This window comes from Hyla sarda, unplaced genomic scaffold, assembly GCF_029499605.1.
Source record: "Hyla sarda isolate aHylSar1 unplaced genomic scaffold, aHylSar1.hap1 scaffold_79, whole genome shotgun sequence".
Lineage (NCBI taxonomy): Eukaryota > Metazoa > Chordata > Amphibia > Anura > Hylidae > Hyla > Hyla sarda.
The window spans coordinates 81050-97638 of NW_026610814.1; positions in this window are offsets into that span (position 1 = coordinate 81050).

The following is a 16589-nucleotide window of genomic DNA, read 5'->3' on the forward strand; positions in this document are numbered from 1 at the left end:
GGACACCATATAGTGGCTGAATAACACAGCATGGAGGTGTTGGCAGCATGAGGAGACCATATAGTGGCTGAATGACACAGCATGGAGGTGTTGGCCGCATGAGGAGACCATATTGTGGCTGAATGACACAGCGTGGAGGTGTTGGCAGCATGAGGACACCATATAGTGGCTGAATGACACAGAGTGGAGGTGTTGGCAGCATGAGGAGACCAAATAGTGGCTGAATGACACAGCATGGCGGTGTTGACAGCATGAGGAGACCATATTGTGGCTGAAAGACACAGCGTGGAGGTGTTGGCAGCATGAGGAGACCAAATAGTGGCTGAATAACACAGCGAGGAGGAGTTGGCAGCATGAGGGGACCAAATAGTGGCTGAATGACACAGCGTGGAGGTGTTCGCAGCATGAGGAGACCATATAGTGGATGAATGACACAGCGTGGAGGTGTTGGCAGCATGAGGAGACCATATAGTGGCTGAATGACACAGTGTGAAGGTGTTGGCAGCATGAGGAGACCATATAGTGGATGAATGACACAGTGTGGAGGTGTTGGTAGCATGAGGAGACCATATAGTGGCTGAATGACACAGTGTGAAGGTGTTGGCAGCACAAGGAGACCATATAGTGACTGAATGACACAGCATGGAGGTGTTGGCAGCATGAGGACACCATATAGTGACTGAATGACACAGCGTGGAGGTGTTGGCAGCATGAGGAGACAATATAGTGGATGAATGACACAGCGTGGAGATGTTGGCAGCATGAGGAGACCATATAGTGGCTGAATGACACAGCATGGAGGTGTTGGCAGCATGAGTAGACAATATAGTGGCTGAATGACACAGCGTGGAGGTGTTGGCAGCATGAGGAGACCATATAGTGGCTGAATGACACAGCGTGGAGGTGTTGGCAGCATGAGGAGAAAATATAGTGGATGAATGACACAGCGTGGAGATGTTGGCAGCATGAGGAGACCATATAGTGGCTGAATGACACAGTGTGGAGGAGTTGGCAGCATGAGGAGACCATATAGTGGCTGAACGACACAGCGTGGAGGAGTTGGCAGCATGAGGAGACAATATAGTGGCTGAATGACACAGTGTGGAGGAGTTGGCAGCATGAGGACACCATATAGTGGCTGAATGACACAGCATGGAGGTGTTGGCAGCATGAGGAGACCATATAGTGGCTGAATGACACAGCATGGAGGTGTTGGCAGCATGAGGAGACCATATTGTGGCTGAAGGACACAGCTTGGAGGTGTTGGCAGCATGAGGAGACCATATAGTGACTGAATGACACAGCGTGGAGGAGTTGGCAGCATGAGGAGACCATATAGTGGCTGAATGACACAGTGTGGAGGAGTTGGCAGCATGAGGAGACCATATAGTGGCTGAATGACACAGCGTGGAGGAGTTGGCAGCATGAGGAGACCATATAGTGGCTGAATGACACAGTGTGGAGGAGTTGGCAGCATGAGGACACCATATAGTGGCTGAATGACACAGCATGGAGGTGTTGGCAGCATGAGGAGACCATTTAGTGGCTGAATGATACAGCGTGGAGGTGTTGGTAGAATGAGGAGACCATATAGTGGCAGAATGACACATACTGGAGGTGTTGGCAGCATGAGGAGAACCTATATTGGCTGAATGACACAGTGTGGAGGTGTTGGTAGATATGAGGAGACCATATAGTGGCTGAATGACACAGTGTGAAGGTGTTGGCAGCATGAGAAGACCATATAGTGACTGAATGACACAGTGTGGAGGTGTTGGCAGCATGAGGACACCATATAGTGACTGAATGACACAGCGTGGAGATGTTGGCAGCAGGAGGAGACCATATCGTGACTGAATGACACAGCGTGGAGGTGTTGGCAGCATGAGGAGACAATATAGTGGATGAATGACACAGCGTGGAGGTGTTGGCAGCATGAGGACACCATATAGTGGCTGAATGACACAGCATGGAGGTGTTGGCAGCATGAGGAGACCATATGGTGGCTGAATGACACAGCATGGAGGTGTTGGCAGCATGAGGACACCATATAGTGACTGAATGACACAGCGTGGAGATGTTGGCAGCATGAGGAGACCATATCGTGACTGAATGACACAGCGTGGAGGTGTTGGAAGCATGAGGAGACAATATAGTGGATGAATGACACAGCGTGGAGGTGTTGGCAGCATGAGGACACCATATAGTGGCTGAATGACACAGCATGGAGGTGTTGGCAGCATGAGGAGACCATATGGTGGCTGAATGGCACAGGGTGGAGGTGTTGGCAGCATGAGGAGACCATATAGTGACTGAATGACAATGCGTGTAGGTGTTGGCAGCATGAGAAGACCATATAGTGGCTGAATGACACAGCATGGAGGGGTTGGCAGCATGAGGAGACAATATAGTGGCTGAATGACACAGCGTGGAGGTGTTGGCAGCATGAGAAGACCATATAGTGGCTGAATGACACAGCGTGGAGGTGTTGGCAGCATGAGGAGACCATATAGTGGCTGAATGACACAGTGTGGAGGTATTGGCAGCATGAGGAGACCATATTGTGGCTGAATGACACAGCATGGAGGTGTTGGCAGCATGATGAGACCATATAGTGGATGAATGGGACAGCGTGGAGGTGTTGGCAGCATGAGGAGACCATATAGTGGCTGAATGACACAGCGTGGAGGTGTTGGCAGCATGAGGAGACCATTTAGTGGCTGAATGACACAGCGTGGAGGTGTTGGCAGCATGAGGAGACCATATAGTGGCTGAATGACATAGCGTGGAGGTGTTGGCAGTATGAGGAGACCATATAGTGGCTGAATGACACAGCATGGAGGTGTTGGCAGCATGAGGAGACCATATAGTGGCTGAATGACACAGCGTGGAGGTGTTGGCAGCATGAGGAGACCATATAGTGGCTGAACGGCACAGCGTGGATGTGTTGGCAGTATGAGGAGACCATATAGTGGCAGAATGGTACAGCGTGGAGGTGTTGGATTTGTGGTAGCCCTTGGGGGGGTGTATGGACACAGCATGGACATGTTGTCAGCATGAGGACACCATATAGTGGATGAATGACACAGTGTGGAGGTGTTGGCAGCATGAGGAGACCATATAGTGGCTGAATGACACAGCATGGAGGTGTTGGCAGCATGAGGAGACCATATTGTGGCTGAATGACACAGCGTGGAGGTGTTGGCAGCATGAGGAGACCATATAGTGGCTTAATAACACAGCGTGGAGGTGTTTGCAGCATGAGGAGACCATATAGTGGCCGAATGGAACAGCGTGGAGGTGTTGGCAGCATGAGGAGACCATATAGTGGCTGAATGACACAGTGTGGAGGTGTTGGCAGCATGAGGAGACCATATAGTGGCTGAATGACACAGTGTGGAGGTGTTGGTAGCATGAGGAGACCATATAGTGACTGAATGGAACAGCGTGGAGGTGTTGGCAGCATGAGGAGACCATATAGTGGCTGAATGACACAGTGTGGAGGTGTTGGCAGCATGAGGAGACCATATATTGGCTGAATGACACAGTGTGGAGGTGTTGGTAGCATGAGGAGACCATATAGTGGCTGAATGACACAGCGTGGAGGTGTTGGCAGCATGAGGAGACCATATAGTGACTGAATGACACAGTGTGGAGGTGTTGGCAGCATGAGGACACCATATAGTGACTGAATGACACAGCGTGGAGATGTTGGCAGCATGAGGAGACAATATAGTGGATGAATGATACAGCGTGGAGGTGTTGGCAGCATGAGGAGACCATATAGTGTCTGAATGACACAGCATGGAGGGGTTGGCAGCATGAGGAGACAATATAGTGGCTGAATGACACAGCGTGGAGGTGTTGGCAGCATGAGAAGACCATATAGTGGCTGAATGACACAGCCTGGAGGTGTTGGCAGCATGAGGAGACCATATAGTGGCTGAATGACACAGTGTGGAGGTATTGGCAGCATGAGGAGACCATATTGTGGCTGAATGACACAGCATGGAGGTGTTGGCAGCATGATGAGACCATATATTGGCTGAATGACACAGTGTGGAGGTGTTGGCAGCATGAGGAGACCATATAGTGGCTGAATGACACAGTGTGGAGGTGTTGGCAGCATGAGGAGACCATATATTGGCTGAATGACACAGTGTGGAGGTGTTGGTAGCATGAGGAGACCATATAGTGGCTGAATGACACAGCGTGGAGGAGTTGGCAGCATGAGGAGACCATATAGTGGCTGAATGACACAGTGTGGAGGAGTTGGCAGCATGAGGAGACCATATAGTGGCTGAATGACACAGCGTGGAGGAGTTGGCAGCATGAGGAGACCATATAGTGGCTGAATGACACAGTGTGGAGGAGTTGGCAGCATGAGGAGACCATATAGTGGCTGAATGACACAGTGTGGAGGAGTTGGCAGTATGAGGAGACCATATAGTGGCTGAATGACACAGCATGGTGGTGTTGGCAGCATGAGTGTCACGATGCCGGCTGGCAGGTAGTGGATCCTCTGTGCCAGAGAGGGATTGGCGAGGACCGCGCTAGTGGACCGGTTCTAAGTCACTACTGGTTTTCACCAGAGCCCGCCGCAAAGCGGGATGGTCTTGCTGCGGCGGTAGTGACCAGGTCGTATCCACTAGCAACGGCTCACCTCTCTGACTGCTGATGATAGGCGAGGTACAAGGGAGTAGACAGAAGCAAGGTCGGACGTAGCAGAAGGTCGGGGGCAGGCGACAAGGTTCGTAGTCAGGGTGGATAGCAGAAGTTCTGGTACACAGGCTTTAGACACACAAAACGCTTTCACTAGGCACAAGGGCAACAAGATCCGGCAAGGGAGTGCATGGGAGGAGGTCAGATATAGTCAGGGACCAGGTGGAAGCCAATTAAGCTAATTGGGCCAGGCACCAATCATTGGTGCACTGGCCCTTTAAGTCTCAGGGAGCTGGCGCGCGCGCGCCCTAGAGAGCGGAGCCGCGCGCGCCAGCACATGACAGCAGGGGACGGGAACGGGTAAGTGACCTGGGATGCGATTCGCGAGCGGGCGCGTCCCGCTGTGCGAATCGCATCCCCAACGGCCGTGACAGTGCAGCGCTCCCGGTCAGCGGGACTGACCGGGGAGCTGCAGGGAGAAAGACGCCGTGAGCGCTCCGGGGAGGAGCGGGGACCCGGAGCGCTAGGCGTAACAGTACCCCCCCCCCTTAGGTCTCCCCTTTTTTTTTTGTCCGGTGACTGCCTCCCCTGGGATGAGGACACCGGGAAGGAATGGATGGTTTCCTCAATGGCAGGCAGTACAGCAGGAGTGGGAATGGGGAGGGAGGGCAGAGGGCGAGGCCTGGCACGGGGCAGTGTGACACCAGGACGAGGGCCAAGAGGAGGCACCGAGGCTTGCCTGAGTGGACTGGGAGGGGGGGAGAGGCATTTTCTGTGGCAGGCAGAGTCCCTAACGACCTTAGGGGGACCGGATACAGGAGGAACCACAGGGTCACGGCAGGGAGTACTGGGAACCGGTTTAAGGCAGTCCTTGGAACAAGAGGGACCCCAACTCTTGATCTCCCCAGTGGACCAGTCCAGGGTTGGGGAATGGTGTAGAAGCCAGGGTAGTCCAAGGAGAATTTCGGAAGTGCAATTGGGAAGGACCAAAAATTCAATTTTCTCGTGATGAGGTCCGATACACATTAGGAGGGGCTCCGTGCGGTAACGCACGGTGCAATCCAACCTGGCTCCGTTGACCGCGGAAATGTGGAGTGGCTTGACAAGACGGGTCACCGGAATGCGGAATTTATTCACCAAGGACTCCCGAATAAAATTCCCAGAGGCACCAGAGTCCAGGCAGGCCACGGCTGAGAGGGAAGAGCTGGCTGAAGTAGAAATCCGTACAGGCACCGTGAGACGTGGAGAAGCCGACTTAGCATCAAGAGACGCCACACCCACGAGAGCTGGGTGCGAGCGTGCGTTTCCCAGACGTGGAGGACGGATAGGGCAATCCACCAAAAAATGTTCGGTACTGGCACAGTACAGACAAAGATTCTCTTCCTTACGGCGATTCCTCTCTTCCAGGGTCAGGCGAGACCGATCCACTTGCATGGCTTCCTCGGCGGGAGGCCTAGGCGCAGATTGCAGTGGAGACTGTGGGAGAGGTGTCCAGAGATCTAAGTCTTTTTCCTGGCGGAGCTCTTGATGTCTCTCAGAAAAACGCATGTCAATGCGAGTGGCTAGATGAATGAGTTCATGCAGGTTAGCAGGAGTTTCTCGTGCGGCCAGAACATCTTTAATGTTGCTGGATAGGCCTTTTTTAAAGGTCGCGCAGAGGGCCTCATTATTCCAGGATAGTTCAGAAGCAAGGGTACGGAATTGTATGGCGTACTCGCCAACGGAAGAATTACCCTGGACCAGGTTCAGCAGGGCAGTCTCAGCAGAAGAGGCTCGGGCAGGTTCCTCAAAGACACTTCGAATTTCCGAGAAGAAGGAGTGTACAGAGGCAGTGACGGGGTCATTGCGGTCCCAGAGCGGTGTGGCCCATGACAGGGCTTTTCCAGACAGAAGGCTGACTACGAAAGCCACCTTAGACCTTTCAGTAGGAAACTGGTCCGACATCATCTCCATGTGCAGGGAACATTGCGAAAGAAAGCCACGGCAAAACTTAGAGTCCCCATTAAATTTGTCCGGCAAGGACAGGCGGAGGCTAGGAGTGGCCACTCGCTGCGGAAGGGGTGCAGGAGCTGGCGGAGGAGATGATTGCTGCTGAAGTTGCGACTGAAGTTGGTGCACAATGGTGGACATTTCCGACAGCTGGTGGGTTAGGTGGGCGATCTGTCGGGATTGCTGGGCGACCACCGTGGTGATATCAGAGATATAAGGCAGAGGGACCTCAGCGGGATCCATGGCCGGATCTACTGTCACGATGCCGGCTGGCAGGTAGTGGATCCTCTGTGCCAGAGAGGGATTGGCGAGGACCGCGCTAGTGGACCGGTTCTAAGTCACTACTGGTTTTCACCAGAGCCCGCCGCAAAGCGGGATGGTCTTGCTGCGGCGGTAGTGACCAGGTCGTATCCACTAGCAACGGCTCACCTCTCTGACTGCTGATGATAGGCGAGGTACAAGGGAGTAGACAGAAGCAAGGTCGGACGTAGCAGAAGGTCGGGGGCAGGCGACAAGGTTCGTAGTCAGGGTGGATAGCAGAAGTTCTGGTACACAGGCTTTAGACACACAAAACGCTTTCACTAGGCACAAGGGCAACAAGATCCGGCAAGGGAGTGCATGGGAGGAGGTCAGATATAGTCAGGGACCAGGTGGAAGCCAATTAAGCTAATTGGGCCAGGCACCAATCATTGGTGCACTGGCCCTTTAAGTCTCAGGGAGCTGGCGCGCGCGCGCCCTAGAGAGCGGAGCCGCGCGCGCCAGCACATGACAGCAGGGGACGGGAACGGGTAAGTGACCTGGGATGCGATTCGCGAGCGGGCGCGTCCCGCTGTGCGAATCGCATCCCCAACGGCCGTGACAGTGCAGCGCTCCCGGTCAGCGGGACTGACCGGGGAGCTGCAGGGAGAAAGACGCCGTGAGCGCTCCGGGGAGGAGCGGGGACCCGGAGCGCTAGGCGTAACAATGAGGAGACCATATAGTGGATGAATGACACAGAGTGGAGGTGTTGGCAGGATGAGGAGACCAAATAGTGGCTGAATGGCACAGCGTGGAGGTGTTGGCAGCATGAGGACACCATATAGTGGCTGAATGACACAGAGTGGAGGTGTTGGCAGGATGAGGAGACCAAATAGTGGCTGAATGACACAGCATGGAGGTGTTTGCAGCATGAGGAGACCAAATAGTGGCTGAATGACACAGCGTGGAGGTGTTGGCAGCATGAGGAGACCATATAGTGGATGAATGACACAGCGTGGAGGTGTTGGCAGCATGAGGAGACCATATAGTGACTGAATGGCACAGCGTGGAGGTGTTGGCAGTATGAGGAGACCATATAGTGGCTGAATGACACAGCGTGGAGGTGTTGGCAGCATGAGGAGACCATATAGTGGCTGAATAACACAGCGTGGAGGTGTTGGCAGCATGAGGAGACCAAATAGTGGCTGAATGACACAGCATGGAGGTGTTGACAGCATGAGGAGACCATATTGTGGCTGAATGACACAGCGTGGAGGTGTTGGCAGCATGAGGAGACCAAATAGTGGCTGAATGACACAGCGTGGAGGTGTTGGCAGCATGAGGAGACCATATAGTGGATGAATGACACAGCGTGGAGGTGTTGGCAGCATGAGGAGACCATATAGTGACTGAATGACACAGCGTGGAGGTGTTGGCAGCATGAGGAGACCTTATAGTGACTGAATGACACAGCGTGGAGGTGTTGGCAGCATGAGGAGACCATATAGTGGCTGAATGACACAGCGTGGAGGTGTTGGCAGCATGAGGAGACCATATATAGTGACTGAATGACCCAGCGTGGAGGTTTTGGCAGCATGAGGAGACCATATAGTGGCTGAATGACACAGAGTGGAGGTGTTGGCAGCATGAGGAGACCAAATAGTGGCTGAATGACACAGTGTGGAGGTGTTGGCAGCATGAGGAGACCAAATAGTGGCTGAATGACACAGTGTGGAGGTGTTGGCAGCATGAGGAGACCATATAGTGGGTGAATGGCACAGCGTGGAGGTGTTGGCAGCATGAGGAGACCATATAGTGGCTGAATGACCCAGCGTGGAGGTGTTGGCAGCATGAGGAGACCATATAGTGGCTGAATGGCACAGTGTGGAGGTGTTGGCAGCATGAGGAGACCATATAGTGGGTGAATGGCACAGCGTGGAGGTGTTGGCAGCATGAGGAGACCATATAGTGGCTGAATGGCACAGCGTGGAGGTGTTGGCAGCATGAGGAGACCATATAGTGGCTGAATGACCCAGCGTGGAGATGTTGGCAGCATGAGGAGACCATATAGTGGCTGAATGACACAGTGTGGAGGTGTTGGCAGCATGATTAGGCACTAGGCCTTCACAATCCCTAAGATTAAAAGATGAATTAAGAAATGTAAACCGAAAATTTTGGATAGCTGGTGCTACCTATGAGAACATTTGAAATTCCCAGACCCAGGCCCAGCAGCGCCATCATTTTTTGATTTGAAATTTAAATCAAACTTTGAGTGTCCCAGACCCCAGCGTGTGGGTACGAAGGACCAAATCCAACAAGCCCCCACAGGGCTCATGTGGCTGTGAGATGTAGGCCCCACGTCTCCATAGCCTTGACCGGCCCTTTTTTTTGTTTTTGTACCTTTGTTTAAGAACAAGCGCATATCCAAGAGTCCAGAAGACCCTATAATGCAGGACGGTGGACCATAAAAAGACATTCTTCTATAAAATCATTTTTTATGAAATAAAGAAGCAGAGTTCATCCCTCTCCGTATTTTTTTGAAAATTTTACTTAAAAAAATCACACGCAACAAGCGTTCAATGGTGTAATGGTTATTATTCTGGAAAATTCAAGTTTATTACTGAGAAAATCATAAAATTTTAAAAAAAAACACTACCCAAGAGGGTTTAATAACCCCATACATTGCACCATAAATGTTGAAATTTTTATTAAGCATGCATGTATCTGTAGTAAACTTGGGGGATAAAGCCTTGTGGGGTGTAGGGTAGTTAGGGTGTTGCTGTTCAGAATAATAAAGGGCGCTGTTAACCCTTGTCACTCGTGATGCCAGGGTGGGGGTTAAATACTGTAATCTTGATAGGCCTATTGCCACCCTTCCCAAGAGCAATAGGTGAATGTAGAATAAAGGATTGTCCACAACCACTGTTAACTGAAAACTTGCAGGAACTTTTACTGAAGATTTTCTGTACATGCAGCAATAGTAACAGTCCACATAACAGAGTCTCTACAGATATAGCTGAGCAGTGATTGACAGTCGGTTGGGATCAGATAAGCTCAATTTAGCTTCTCAGAGATTTTGTAGCATAGATCTGCTGGATTTAAGGGTGCGTTTAGGTCCAGTGATCTTGCGGAAAGTAGCGGGGAATTGCTTAGTATAACCGCTTTGATATAGGCCGAGGCCGCAAGGCTTTGGCCTAGTAAATTGTCTTGTAAGCTGCGGAGGTCCTACCTCATCCAGTATCAGCAACCCAAGAGCTATGATGCTGCTTGCTTGGCAGTGCAGGAACAAGAGAGCGATCAAGATGGCGCAGGTGCCTTATATGGGCAGGGGCTGGTCGTTTTGGATTGGTCCATAACAACTGTCACTCACCGTTACATTGCATTGTGGGTGAACACGTGACCAAAACCACCAAAGGTCCTTTAGCAAAAACCATAGCGTTCTGAACCTAATCACATGACCCACAGGTCCTGCTACGCTGAACAGGTAGGCAATTGAATATATACATATTTACACTTGTATTTATATGAATTTCTATACAAATATGAACCAACTAAGGGGTGATGAGGGGATAACTAAAGAAGAGGGACCCCAACGTTCCTAGGGACTCTGACTATGGGGACCTCTACAAAGGTACAGTATGAAATACGGTACCGGGACACCACAAACCCCCTTACTTAAAACAAGTCGAACCCGACGCCTGTCCCCTAAGGCAGAGAAACTAGGACAGGATTATTAATACATTCTATACATCCTGACAAAATCTGAGTAAATATTAAACACCTTTGTACTTTCTTGTTACTCTGACTAGCATCTTGACTAGACAATTTTGAAGCTATCTAGACACTTTGAAGCTTACTATACATTGATGAAGCTATCTAACCTTTAGTTTCTAGCTCCTTAGACCAGTGTTTCCCAACAAAGTCCTCAAGGCACACCAACATTCCGTGTTTTTTCAGTTACTCCATTGGAATAGAACAGGGAAAAATTAAAATCCTGGACTATTGGTGTGCCTTGAGGACTGGGTTGGGAAACACTGCCTTAGACATTTCTTTATAGCTCTCTATAACATTTATGAGGCTAACTGGACATTTATGTAGTTCTTTAGATATTTATAAAGCTCACTAGACATTTATATACAGCTTTCTATACATTTAGTCTCAAGCTGTATAGACATTTTTGAAATCTCACCACATTTTTCTTTTGCCACGATGAGTCACCTGTTAGTACACAAAAAGGGTATATTGGCTTGCCCGAGGCTCTCTACCAATAAGGTTAGCTACTAGGGTCTATCGGCTACACGCTACTTACCCCTAGAACACAACAGTATAACCTACCTAGATTACCTTTAGAAATACGTGAAATAAGAGCACCTACTGGCCAGGTAGAGCATTTCACCCACGTAATACAGAGAAAAGAAATTTGAGTGTACCTAACAGTGGCAGGAATTGGATATCAATAGGCTACAATTCCTAAAGTGTTTCTTGAATGTGAGATGTATTTCTGTTTTGTGTACTGAGACGACTGAGCTAGTACATTTAAGTGAGCAATTTGGTGTACTGAAAAGAAATAGGTAGTACATTGAAGTGAGTCATTGAAGGTACTATGTGTGCAGGTACTGAATGTGAATCTTGGTACCTTAAGGGTAGTTTACCCTGTGTAGTCCTTTGAGACCGTCGCAACACCACCTCTGAGTCATCAGGAGTCTCTTCACTCGATGATTCTACAAGAACTTCAGTCCCCGAGGGACCAGCTGGAGGTCTGGAAACAGAAGCAACATCTTCGGTTGGACTGGGAGATTCTCTGAAGTCAGGTGGAGAAGGTGCATCAAGACTTGGAGCAGTCACAGGAGCAGGACTGATGATTGGTGTAACAACCAATGGTGGCTGACGGGGAGAAGCAGCTATTGGCAGCTGGCTGGGTGGAACGGCTACTGGCAGCTGACTGGGTGGAGCATCCAGTGGCGGCTGGCTGGGTGGAGCTGGAAATGGTATACCCCAATACATGGCATCAAACGGAAAATGGAAAAAGGACCTCATCCATCCAGGCGCTGCCAGTTAGGTCATCAGGTGCACAAAATGATGCAATGTATACCTCACAGCAGCCCTGGCACTGACTTGTAGCTGTGAGTCTCCTCACTCCCTATGGGCTGTCATGCTGCTTGTTTCCAGCTGGACGTATGTGCCTTTGACCTCCGGCTTGCAGCCCTCCCTTGGACATCAGTGAGTACCCCTATATGGGGTGATATGCGTTACTTCTATTTACATCTGGTGAGCAGCCACCTATAAGTGCCGTGGGTTTTTCCCACATTTACACTTGCTGTTTGTGTTTAAGGGTAATACACGAGGCGCCGTTCCCCGGTCTTTTTTCTTTCTATTTAATTCACCAATACATGGCAGGCTGTTGAGAGAGGAACAAAGGAACGTCCATAATGGGATGAATTCCCTCTCCCGGCACATATTCTCTCACTGGCCTTGCCGGAGGTGGAGTAGGAGGAGTAGGTGGAGATGGTCCAGGCACATCTTCTTTCAGGCACACTTTTATTCTGTTTCTGTGGACCACCTGCGGCTCGAACCCTTATTTCTGTACCTCATATACGTCCGTTTCCGGGTAAGGGTTCGCAGTAATGGTATAAGGTTCCGTTTCCCATAATGAGTCCAATTTATGGGTCCTGAGGAATTTTCTGAGCTGCACCTTATCTCCAAGCTGTAAGGGCTGAGCTGAAGCATGCCGATTATAATCTCTCTGCTGGCGTCCATGGACTTCGCCCATTTTCTCCTCAACAATGTTTTTGGCCTCCTCTATCCTCCGTTGATGCTCCGACACCCAACTGTTATGGACATGAAAATGACATACATTTTATTTGCTGTATTTTGTGTTCCTAAAGCCAGAAAGCCGCATGGAGTTTGAACAATGGCAAAATGGAGTCTCTTACCTGGGGTCTACTAGTCATGTTAAAAGGGGCCAATAGGTGGGCTCTTGTAACATTAGACAGACCACTATGGGCCATTCGAAGGGGACCAAGCTCTTTCTCTTCCGGGGCTGGATACTATCACACCTCCTATTCACTTCCTGTGGGGCCTGAATCCTGAAACAAAGGAACGCAACCACTTGTCCACTGCCTCTGCTCCATTTTCATACTTGCCGTAAGGGAGTCGCGAAGCTAAGTATTCTCAGTTATATTCTTTGTGTGTTATATATATATAGTTGAATCTTTTAAGGAAAATCTACCCATATAGCCAATTATTTGATTTCTACTATAATTATAGTATATGTGATTCCTTACATTGCAGATTTAAACATCTAGGTATTAGCAATATCTTTTCTCTTCTCTCTCTCTCTTAGTTAGAGTGTGTTTAGTTTTCAACTGTATTAAACATCTTTATTTCTGCCAGTGTTTGGGTGTGTAGTGTTAATTTGTGCCTTGGATATTAGGATATAACTCTTCCAAAATTCCTAAATAGGTTGGTCTGTGGGGTGTTTATGAATGCATTTGGTCTCCGGTGATACAGCTAGTTAAATATCTGCGGTCTGTGTGAATATATATTGTATTCACTAGTCCGCATGGTCTCAGCCATTTTTGTGTCTCGGACATTTTGTGTCCCAGATGCATGGTCTGCAGATTTTAACTGGTCGTGTGACCCTTGGAGCCAGATATAATTCAACCCCAAAGCCACGAACCACAACACCCAACCTTGAGAAACCTGAGGGGAATTGTTGAAAGGTGCCTGCACCCCGAAGGTCCGATCCTTTGGCAATTGGCCGTGTCGGCCCATCATGAGGAAAAAGGGCGTGTATCCTGTAGAACAGTGGACAGTGTTGTTGTAAATTTCGAGGAGCTCAGGCAACAACCGGGGCCACTCTTCATGCTTTGAGACAGAGGCAGCTCTGAGCATTTGGATGAATACTTGATTGATCCTCTCGCAGAGCCCATTCCCCTGGGGATGGTAGGCCGTCGTCCGGAGCTTCTTGCAGTCATGCAACTGGCAAAGCTCTTGGAACAACTGGGCTTCAAAGGCGGTTCCCCTATCCGTGAGGACCGATTCGGGACACCCTAGAGGTTGGATCCAGTGACTGTAGAAGAGCTGGGCAGCCGTCTTGGCAGTAAGGTCCTTGACAGGGACCACGACCACCCACTTAGAGTAATGGTCCCCCATGGTCAGGGCGTAGCAGTAGCCAGACCAAGTGGGGGCCAACTTCACATGATTCAAGGCAACAATCTGATTCGGTCTCTCCGTACAGATGGGATGTAAAGGGGCCCTTGCGTCCCTCCGGGGATTCTTGAGAACACTGCACACGGAGCATTCAGCGCACCATTTCTCAATGTCTCCCCGCATCTCTATCCAGTAAAATCTTCTTCTGACAGTGGCTTCAGTCTTATGGACCCCGAAATGCCCAGACTGATCATGATAGGCAGTCTGGACCATGGCTGCATCTCTTCTAGGGACAGAGATCTGATGTATACAGTCTCCTAAAACTGGGTCCAGGGTGTTTCGTGTATATCAACCCATTGTGCAGGAACAGGCGATTCCTCTGTCGCCACAGCGGTTTCAACTCAAAGTCCCCTTGAAGCCGAGTGGGTACTTTCTTGTGGAGGCAATAGTCCAAGAGGTCCCCGATGACCCGGCTTTCGTCCTGAAGTGTCTTCCATGTGCATAAATCTTCAGGAACTTTGAGGAGTTCAGGTTCATCACCCTCCTGGGCAGTTAGAGCACTCTGGCTCACAAACCTTCAGTAGAAGGGAGGCATCTCTACATCTTCCCACACATCTTCAGCAGGAGGTGCTTCCCCCAGGGCCATATGTGAAAGTACATCCGCATTAACGTTAGTTTTGCCGCTGCGGTACTTAATGTTTAAATCATAGTTGGCCAACCGGGAGGCCCAGCGTTGTTCAAGAGCCCCCAACTTAGCAGTGTTCAAATGGGCCAAGGGATTGTTATCGGTATAGACCGTGAAGGGAGTAGCAGCCAGATAGTCTTTAAACTTCTCAGTAATGGCCCAGACTAAGGCCAAGAGCTCCAGTTTGAAGGAGCTGTAGTTGGCGTCATTCTTTTCGGCGCCTCGGAGGTGTCGGCTGGCGTAGGCGATTACTCTCTCTTTGCCATCCTGTATCTGAGATAAGACTGCTCCCAGACCTTCGAAGCTAGCATCTGTATACAAACGGAATGGCAGGCTGTATTCAGGAAACGCCAGAATAGGGGGTTCCGTGAGGAGGTATTTCAGGGCTCGGAAGGCATTTTCCTGATCTTCGGCCCACTGTATAGGTAGCCTCCCATTATAATTCTCCCGGGCAGTGCCTCTCAGTAGCTCGGTAAAGGGTCCAGCAATTTGGGCAAAGTGGGGGATGAAGCATCGGTAATATCCAGCAAATTCCAGGAAACTTCGGACGTCTCGCACCGTCTTGGGTGTAGGCCACTCCCTCACAGCACTCACTTTATCCGGATCGGGCTGGACTCCTTGGGCACTGACGACATGCCCCAGATAGTGTACTTGTGGCTTCAGCAGATGACACTTGGAGGGTTTAACCTTGAGTCCATGTTGGAATAAGGACTTGGAAAACTTATTTCAGGTGGTCCAGGTGCTCCTGATATGTCCGGGAATAGACAATGACGTTGTCTAAATACAAGAGAACACTCTGGAAGTTGAGATGTCCTAAACATCGCTCCATCAAGCCTTGGAAAGTAGCCGGTTCATTGCACAGTCCAAAGGGCATACTTTTGAACTCAAATAGTCCCATGGGGGTCACAAATGCTGTCTTCTCTCTATCTTCTTCCGCCATCGGTACTTGCCAGTAGCCACTTGTCAAGTCCAGTGTAGAAAAGTAGGCGGCGGACCCCAAAGCAGTCAAGGATTCTTCAATACGGGGGAGAGGATAGGAGTCCTTGTGAGTTACTCCCTGCAGTTTCTGGTAATCTACACAAAAAACGGATAGTCCCATCCTTTTTTCCCACAAGGACCAAAGGTGCTGCCCAAGGACTCTGGCTTTCCTGGATAACATCAGCCTCCTTCATTTCCACAAGCATCTTCTTTATGGTCTGATACATCCCAGGAGCCACAGGACGATGCCTCTCCTTAATGGGTGGACTGTCTCAGGGGAGAATTCGATGCTTGATCATCGTAGTCCTGCCAAAGTCAGTAGGGAACTTGCTAAAAGCTTCTTGATATTGTTTAGTTACCTGGATGACTCATCTCACCTGCTCCTTGGGGGTGTCTTCATCCCCTATCTGTAGTTGGACCCACCAAGGTTCCGCAGGATTGCGATAAGGTCCTCGTTGGGCCACTTGTGACTTCGAGACCACATCTCTTGCGTCTAAATGGTGCAGTTTCGCCACAGGGGTATACTTAGATAGCCGGACGGCAACTTCAGAGAGGTTAATGAGTCTTACCGGAACTTTCCCATTTTGTACTGTCACCAGGCTTCTAGCTGCTCGCACCAAGGGAAAATCTTCCAGCATTATGGGCTCCAAGAGCGCTTGGTAATCCAGATTTTTTACCCCAGGTCGGGCACGACACCAAATGACTGTCTCCGTTTGTGGTTTTAGAGTAACAGCAGGTATGTCTTGGATCCTGACTCGACAGATTTCTCCCTGATGATTCACAAACTTCTGTTCTGCTTGGAGGATCTTGAGGTGGTGTTGCGCGGCTCGTCGGCCTGGAGGTGACATGTGAGGGAGAGATGCATGCAGTGAACAGACAATATCAT